Source organism: Syngnathus typhle, linkage group LG8 (genome assembly GCF_033458585.1).
Source record: "Syngnathus typhle isolate RoL2023-S1 ecotype Sweden linkage group LG8, RoL_Styp_1.0, whole genome shotgun sequence".
Lineage (NCBI taxonomy): Eukaryota > Metazoa > Chordata > Actinopteri > Syngnathiformes > Syngnathidae > Syngnathus > Syngnathus typhle.
Genome location: NC_083745.1, coordinates 15,413,969 through 15,423,127, shown reverse-complemented (window position 1 = coordinate 15,423,127; position 9,159 = coordinate 15,413,969).

Here is a 9,159-nt window from a genome sequence, read left to right as displayed (position 1 = left end):
CCAGATGAAACGATGAAGATTTATTTCTGTGAGAGTATTCGCGGCGGAAGGGACGACGCACGCCTGTACGAACACATCGTCAAGACACTCGGAAAGTTCGGGAAGGTTCTGACTGAGCACGTGGGCGACAGCGATCTGTGCCATACAGGTCAGAAGTCACTTTCCAGTCTTTACCCAAAGGGCACATTAAGAAATTCATCCGTGCAATATTGTGAGAGGCCGAATGCGCCCCTCTGCCATTTATTCATTTGCCCCTCCCGAGTTTCCAAACGGTCCGAGTAAATCAATGCGCACTCGGTTGTGTTCCTACTGCCATCGCGGTAGTCGATTGACGGCAGGCCCACAACTCCTCACTTTGGGGAATGAGCAATTAGAACAGTTAACAGCTACGCTGCTGGTTCCTCCCGCGGTAACTTGTAGTTGTACGTCAGTGAAATAGGTCGGGGGTGCGCTGGAGCCGATCCCAACTGACTACGGCACAGGTGTCAAACCCAAGGCCCGGGGGCCAGATACAGCCCACCACATCATTTTATGTGACCCGTGAAGACAAATTGTGCAACAAATTCATGTTATTACTAGAATTGCAAATTGTCTTCACTTTTTTATATCTTTTTTTTTTTATATCTGCCCAGTTTTTACTCGTCCGATTTGAAAATGAGTTATTCGTCAGTTTGTTTTGTAGCTGTAAATAATATGCTCATACATTTATTTGGGTGGACAGTCATAATGGCCCTCCGAAAGAAGCTATGACGACAATGCGGACTACGGGCAGTAGGCAGGGGACACCCTGAATTGGTTGCCAGCCAGTTTCAGGCAGTTATGTCGGCCAAACAAATATTTGTCACCACGCAACGACCAGCTTTTGTCAATCCTCTCTCGTTTGGCCGCAGCCAGTACCAGCTGCGGTCAAACGTGTGCACTCTCTCCATGAGTGTTTTCAGGAGAGGGGTTGGAGGATGGATTCATTCACGATCGAGACTTGGACTGGCTCAGACAAGCTGACGGTGGGAATCACCACCCTTCTCAGTCCCTCCGCAATAATCGTAACTGACCTGACATCAATGTGTGTCGGAATAATTTAAGTAAAGCCTTGTCATTTATGAGTTTATGGCTTTCCTTTCATCTAGGTTCTTTCTCTTTAGTGACAGGGAAGTCTTTTGATCTCTGTCAGCCATATGTAACCTTCCTGTCCTTATGTTATCTGTGTGTTTTTGTTTCTGTAAGAAGCCTTCACTAACAATGAGCAGAGCTTATTTGCATAGGCGAAATGTTCTTATTTGGTTGAAAGAAACTTCATTCCTTTTAGTTAACTGTAGGTTTGGTTCATAGATGGTTACAAGTTATCCCATATTTACTCAATGTTTGTTAAAGTGTTAAGGACAAGTCACTCATTCTTATTGCGTGTTAATTTGCTAAGTAGATAAAGTCTAGCCAAGGTTTAGTTGCATTGTTCCACAGGAGTTATCTGATCTTGCTCACGGACGACTCGGCCAACAACTGGAAGAAGAACAGATGGACAAACTCTGCGGGGGTCACGGGCCGACAATGAAGTGCTAATTCACACCACACTACATTCTTTTGCTAATCAGCGTTGCTACAGACACAATCTTCCCTGCCTTTAGTGTAGCAACGCCTCTGTAACCAGGGAAACCAAAACATTAAATAGAGGAGCACGTGGAGGGAGAACTCAGAATTGATGGAGATTGTAACCGAGTTTCCTCTCTCTATCGTTCTCCTCGCGAGTAAACCTGTTCTGGTTCTTTTCTCCTCTTCCTTCCAGTGTGTGGTTTAATGTCTGATGGTATTTAGACCTAACATTTATTTGGTCCTTCGAGCCGGATGCCAAAACACCTGAGGACTCCAGCGGGCAGCAGCGGAGATCCAGAAAGACTGCGCGTGGCAGGACCTCCCTAAGTGGGGTCCTAGAATCCTTTTCAAGGGCTGGCTGTCTGCTCCGCCAGCTGGAGTCCAAAGGTTGAAGGCAATCCGAGGTGCAGAGGTGAGGAGAACCAGAGGGTGAGTTTGTTTTGTTTTTTAAAAGAATGAGCGGCCGAGGGCTCGTCGCCCTATAAAAGTCCTAGGACAGAACGGAAAGGTCCGTTCTAAAGGTACCAAAACGGAAAGGTCCGTTTAAATAAGAGTTACTCAACGGAGAAGTAACTAAACGGAAAGGTCCGTTTAAATAAGAGGACAGAGGTGTCCGGCGGAGAGGTCCGTTTGTAGGATTAGCGTAGTCCGCGGGAAACAGGAAGTTAAACCGAAAGTCACGCAATACTGAATGATTGAGAGTGTGAATGGGAATACCGTTTTTTTCCGTGTATAGTGCGCGAAATTTACCTAATTTATTGTCCTAAAATCTGGGGTGCGTATTATACATGGGTACAAAGAAAAAACATTTTTTTTTTTAATTTTTTTTTTTTTTTTTTTTTTTTAAAGAAAGTCATGGTACAACAAAACCAACAACAGGACTGACCGACAAAGTCGTGGAACAAAAAGACAGGGTGACATTACCAAAGACAGGAACAGAATGACAGTAACACATGCAATGATCCAACGGTGAGCGAGGGGCAGACAGGACTTAGATACAAAACACGTTACATCGATTGAGGTGACACAGGAAGAGAGGGGCGACGCGAACAGAAACTATGGCAACCTAGACACATAGCAAAACTGGGGACGAGACATGACAAATCTCCCCCGAAATAAAACTCACCTTTCTTCTTGTTTGTTGTCAATCGCGCATCGCATTCAGCCATCCTGGCCAACACACTTAGTCAGTAAAATACATAATTGACGACACATCGTTTGATGCGATGGTGCAATCCTTGAGGGTGTGTTATTGTCAAATATTGTTTGTTTTTAATCTCCATCGCGGACCGGACGTCATACGGAGGCCGCCATTACAGATGCGCAGAACAGATGCGCAAGTCACGTCAGCTATATTAAGAGCGAGAGTTGTTTTCTTCCTATTAGTTTCAATTCACAGTTTAATTAGCAGTTTCAATCAGCAAATAACAAAATGCGTATTACAGGTAAAATTCTATTTCACAACACTTTGCCTTGTTCCTTTGGTCTCTGCTGTTCATCCTAAAACACAAAGGCGCTCTTTAAGCAATGCGACAGTGAGCGCCCGGCGCGCTGCGGTTGCGCGACCGCACCAAATTAAGCTCCCTGCGCAGTGCGCACTGAGGTCCACTTAAATTTTAGAAAGTACATCAGGACTTTAAAAATATCTTCTAAATTTCAGCGACGGCTCTGTCACAATAATGCTACCAGCGCGGTGCAGTTGGGCGGTCGGCGGCGTGCTACGGTTGAGAGTTCTCTCTTGCGCTCTCTCTCTCGCTCTCTCTCGCTCTCGCACACACGCGCGCACACGCACACGCGCACACACGCAAACCGGATCATACGGAGGCCGCCATTACAGATGCGCAGAACGGATGCGCAAGACACATCAGCTATATAAAGAGTGAGAGTTCAGTTCTCTACCTAAATCCGTATTACAGGTAATATTTTATTTCACAACACTTTGCCTTGTTCCTTTCGTCTCTGCTGTTCACTTCAAACACGCTCCATGCGGCCGCAATGCTCTCGTATCAGACGCTTGCTCGATCACCTGCTCGTTTGCTGTTCCGTGCGCGCACGGAGCGCGGTGGTGCGTTTACGGGCAGTCGGAGAAATCAACGCCAACAAAAAAAATTACATCCAGCCTAGTTAAGACCATACCAAAGACTATAAAAATGGGACCCATTGCCTCCCTGCGTGTGTGACGATCATTGGGACTTAAAAAAAAAAAAAAAAATTAAATTTTTTTTTTTTAAAAATTCATAAAAATTGGGTGCGTATTATACATGGGTACAAGCTTTTTTCCAGCATCAGCATGCCATTTTTAGGGGTGCGTACTATACATGGGGGCGCACTATACACGGAAAAAAACGGTACGTATCACTAGATATAGTACTCCATATTAAAGCAGTGGGGAACACATAACGTGGTTCTGTGGACGCAATAGGCAGAACAAAGCAAAATGATAATGAAACCTTTGATGAGTATCGAGTGCGCGTGACAAAAGTGTTTAAAACACACAGTGGACTGGTGGAAGATAATGCGCCTCAAGGTGCTTATCAGCAGCAATTAAAAAATGCCATCCATGTAGGGTCCAAGCCTGCAATACAAATTAGGGTGATCAATAATCATATAGGAATGAACACCGGAACTTTGGAGGAATATATAAATCATGCCCTCCATGCGGAAAAAATAGTAATAGGCAAACAAAAACGAAAACAAATGAAAGCTTCAAAAGACACTTTTCTGGTTGACCAGGATAGTGACACTTTTTACCAAAATGCAGGCAGAGGACAGAAAGGCCAGAGAGGGCGAGCAATGTCTAACAGAGGAGGCTTTAGAGGCAGAGGAAGAGGAGTTGTGCAACCTCCAATAAAGTGCTGGAATTGCGGGGAAAACGGTCACATGACACGTGACTGCACAAATGAACAAAGACAGTTATGACGAGGCCAAAATCAAATCAAATCAGATTTCCATGTAATGAAGTGGGAACCTGGCTGCCAAAATTAAAGAGAAATTAGCTTAAATATACAGGAGATATTTGTGTTAAAAGGATAAAGTAATACAAAGTAACACTTAAGTTAAAATTTGCAAAATAAATGGAAAGGAATTACAAATAGCTTTTAAAAGTAAAATAGAGAATAAATCTGACAAGTAATACGAGCAAAAAGGTGTTCTTAGTGCTTCTATGTGTTCTTATATGTTGTGCGTCATGCTTTTGTGCTGGTGTGTGTGTGCGTGTGCGCGCAGAGGATCCTCATGAATGGGTGTGTGTACGAGTGCGAGTGAGAGGTGTGTTCTATGGAAGAAATCAGTCATGGAGAATGTTCTGGAGGCTGTTGAGCAATAATAGGAAAATTGAGAAGTGGATGATGGTGTGTTTAAGGTGGTTGGAGAAACTAAGATGAGCAGTGTGTGGAAGTAGAGAAAATAAGACGTGTTTGGCAGGAAGTGACTAGAATGGTGGCTTGATAGGACGAGGATAAAAGACAGCAAATGTTGTGTAGAAGACTGAAAGATGTTGAAGGTGAACATGATGGGGGAGGGCAACAGCAAAGTTGGCCTGCCCTTTGAGAAGGTGAAACTAATAAGCGTGCCTGCGCTTGCGCGTTGTCGCGGGGCGGGGCTGTCCGCGTGGGCCTTTGCTATGCTCGTGTGGGCGGTGGGCCAGCATCATGATTGTTGCAGGAAATGGCCAGCCTGTGACCAATCAACATTGATGCTGCGCCCCCCCTCGCACGAGGGGTGCTATGGCCGCGGACGAAGCAGAGAAAGTGTGCGTTTCTCAGAGAATGTTTGAATATTTGGAGCAGGGTGATGCTTAAGGAAGACATGACAATGTTTGCATTAAGGATGAAAGGCACTGATAAAAAAAGAGTATAACCAAAACGTCAGAGGATGACGTTTGCGCAGCGTTGTTTGTTGGTATTGTTTGTGAGTTGTGTCTCTACTGTTTTTGTGTTGTCTGTGTACTGTAGGTGTTATGTGTTAAAAGGGGGAAATTGGCTAATATAGGTGCAAAAAAGAATTTCCTACACTGTAGTCTATCTGACTTGCACCGCAAAACAAAAACGATTTTGTAAAAATAGGAAGTAAAAAAAAAAGAAAAAAAAGCAAGCAATTAGGTTATGGGCAGAAACTATATTAATGAAACTTAATTAGAAACTAGCATTAAGGCTAGGAATTAATGCCTAACCTTGATGAAACAAAATTTGAGAGATGGAAAGAACTTGCTTTCTGGAATTGGATGAAGAAAAATTATAAAATAATGACATTTTGAAGCTAAATTTAAAGGGTATAGTCAATTGGTTGTGTCAAGACTTTTAAGTTTTTACATTTGAGAATAAGAGAGCGATCGAGTTGAAGTTAAGAAACAACAACAATTAACTATTATACTAATTTACTGACGGTTATTTTGTTGATTTTTATCTTTTCCAATTAGTGGATTGGTTTGACACCTTGAGGAAGGAAAAAATTAGGATGTGGAACATGGGTTTAGACAACCAGTTACTGGGACACTGAGAAGCATTTTGGAAGGTGTGTCAAATTGAATGGAGATGAAATCATATGTAGTAATACAACACCTTACTACATATGGATTCCCTAAATTGTACTATTGAGTTACATAAAACATACATTTTGATTTTTATTCAAATTGCTAAGATTCTTGTGATAAACGATGAGGAAATGATTGAAAAGAAACTACAACTAAGCTAGTAGCAGTCCAATTGCCACGAAAAATAGCTATATGCACGTGTGCAGGGCACACACGAGACTGATAAGGTGCCAAGACGTAACAAGCTTGCAGACGGAACTGCATAGCTGTAGTGCAAAAGACGCTTCAAATTTATACACGGAAGAAGCAGATTAAATTACTAAAATATTTTTAAAGATGTGCAGCAACAAAATCCATCGACTGAAATTCAATTATGGACGAAAAGAGGAGCAAGAGTGGATAATGGTATCTATAAATGACCAGAAGACTGACCGATCCTCCAAAAAACCTATACAAGCGGGCAGCAATATTGAGCCATGGTTGTGTGTCGCATGGCTCAAGAGGAGGGATAATGGGGCAGTTCAGTCAGCTTTATACATCATATGAATTTGATTCATATTCAAAACGTTTATAAAAAAATTTTTTGTAGAGCTTGTTTAACATGTGCTTAACACAATCCACAGGGTTATAATGCCTGGTCATAATAGATGCATTCTAAAAATGGATTGAATTGGCTTCAGAATAAACATTGAATGCCTTAACAGTGGCAGAAGGGTTATGTAAAGAAATAATAGTTTGTCAACAACTGCTGTAGATGTTAAAGAATGGAATCAATATCTCGAAAATGAATGTGGATAGTTTGTTTACTGATTGTGAAAATGTTTGACAAAGTGTTCAATATAATATCCGTTGAATGGAAGAAAAAGAAAAGAAACCATTGCTTTTAGAGAATGTAGTCAACCAAAATTGTATATGTATCGACATGCCAAGATCTGGGAAAAAGCTGGAAAAAACAAAAATATAATGTCTTTAAATTTGAGAGGCGACGATGATCTGACTAAAATTGATGCAATTAGAGTCCCCAGAGGAGTTCCTGATTAATAAGAATTAATTGACCAAATTGAAGCGGGATGGGAGTCCTCCATTTGCTGCTGGTGGACGATGAACAAGAACGTTGACAGGATAAATTACATCCATTGCAACATGCAGAAATTGGGCAAACGGACACAAGCGGGACTTGAGGCAGTGCGCGAACAGCTAGCCACGCCTTCCCTAAGGTTAATCCAGAACCGCAATGCTCTTGTTATGTTGTTGTCTGGGAAAGGAAGGGTCTGCGCAATGTTCAGGGAACAATGCTGCACCTTCATCCAGAATGACACCGCCCCTGATGGGAGCCTGACGAAGATGATTGCAAACTTGCAATCCCTCAACACGAGGATGAAAGAGCACAACAAGTGGATGACTGCTTTTGGGAAGTATAAAGCCCTTGTGTCCTCAATTACTGCTATACTCACCTTGTGTGGATGTTGTTGTATTCCATGTCTCCGTGCTCTGTTTAATCGTCTTATCACTACAGCAATCTCGCCCATGGACGACGAGATGGCCCGGGTATGCCTAATGTCTGAACGACAGCATGTTGATAACGATGATGATGATGCAATTATTGCACTTGAATTTACGGACTTTTTCCCAGATCTGTGTGTTTCCGAATGATAATATCGCGACATTTATCCTTTTTTTGGTGTAAACTTATTTGTGCCATACTTGTGATCCGACAACTGAAAATCGAGAGAAGTGGTTGTTTTTGGTGATGTAAATATTGAGCAAATATGTGATAAACAGGAGGGAAATGTTGGAATAATTTAAGTAAAGCCTTGTCATTTATGAGTTTATGGCTTTCCTTTCATCTAGGTTCTTTCTCTTTAGTGACAGGGAAGTCTTTTGATCTCTGTCAGCCATATGTAACCTTCCTGTCCTTATGTTATCTGTGTGTTTTTGTTTCTGTAAGAAGCCTTCACTAACAATGAGCAGAGCTTATTTGCATAGGCGAAATGTTCTTATTTGGTTGAAAGAAACTTCATTCCTTTTAGTTAACTGTAGGTTTGGTTCATAGATGGTTACAAGTTATCCCATATTTACTCAATGTTTGTTAAAGTGTTTAGGACAAGTCACTCATTCTTATTGCGTGTTAATTTGCTAAGTAGATAAAGTCTAGCCAAGGTTTAGTTGCATTGTTCCACAGGAGTTATCTGATCTTGCTCACGGACGACTCGGCCAACAACTGGAAGAAGAACAGATGGACAAACTCTGCGGGGGTCACGGGCCGACAATGAAGTGCTAATTCACACCACACTACATTCTTTTGCTAATCAGCGTTGCTACAGACACAATCTTCCCTGCCTTTAGTGTAGCAACGCCTCTGTAACCAGGGAAACCAAAACATTAAATAGAGGAGCACGTGGAGGGAGAACTCAGAATTGATGGAGATTGTAACCGAGTTTCCTCTCTCTATCGTTCTCCTCGCGAGTAAACCTGTTCTGGTTCTTTTCTCCTCTTCCTTCCAGTGTGTGGTTTAATGTCTGATGGTATTTAGACCTAACAATGTGTTTTGCTTTTTTGACATGTGGCGTGACAGTGGTGGTCGCCGAGGTGACGCAGCCGTCGCTGGGCGTGGGCTACGAACTCGGCCACGCCTACCTGAAGAAGAATACTTTTGTGTCTCTTCCGACCATCATTACGATGCAGTGAGCGCTTGACTTTTCTTATTGCCTCGTTGCAAGTATGAGCAAGAAACACTGCAAAAAGGCACCGCTATCCAGATAAATTTGATCTGACTCCGTTCCTGTCACAGAGTTGTCGGCCATGATCCGAGGAGCAGCAGACGGCAAGTGGATGTTGATTATGGACTATTCCGGCGAAGATGATGTGGACGACGTCCTGGAGCACTTCTTCAAGACAAATCCTCACTGAAACAATTTTCCTGCTCGCAGGAAATACGCACGTGTAAATACTAAAGGCATCCGTCCAATAGATTGTGCAAGTACATTGTGCTCTGACCTATAGCTTTTGAGTTTTTTTTCACACGTGGGCTGTATACACTG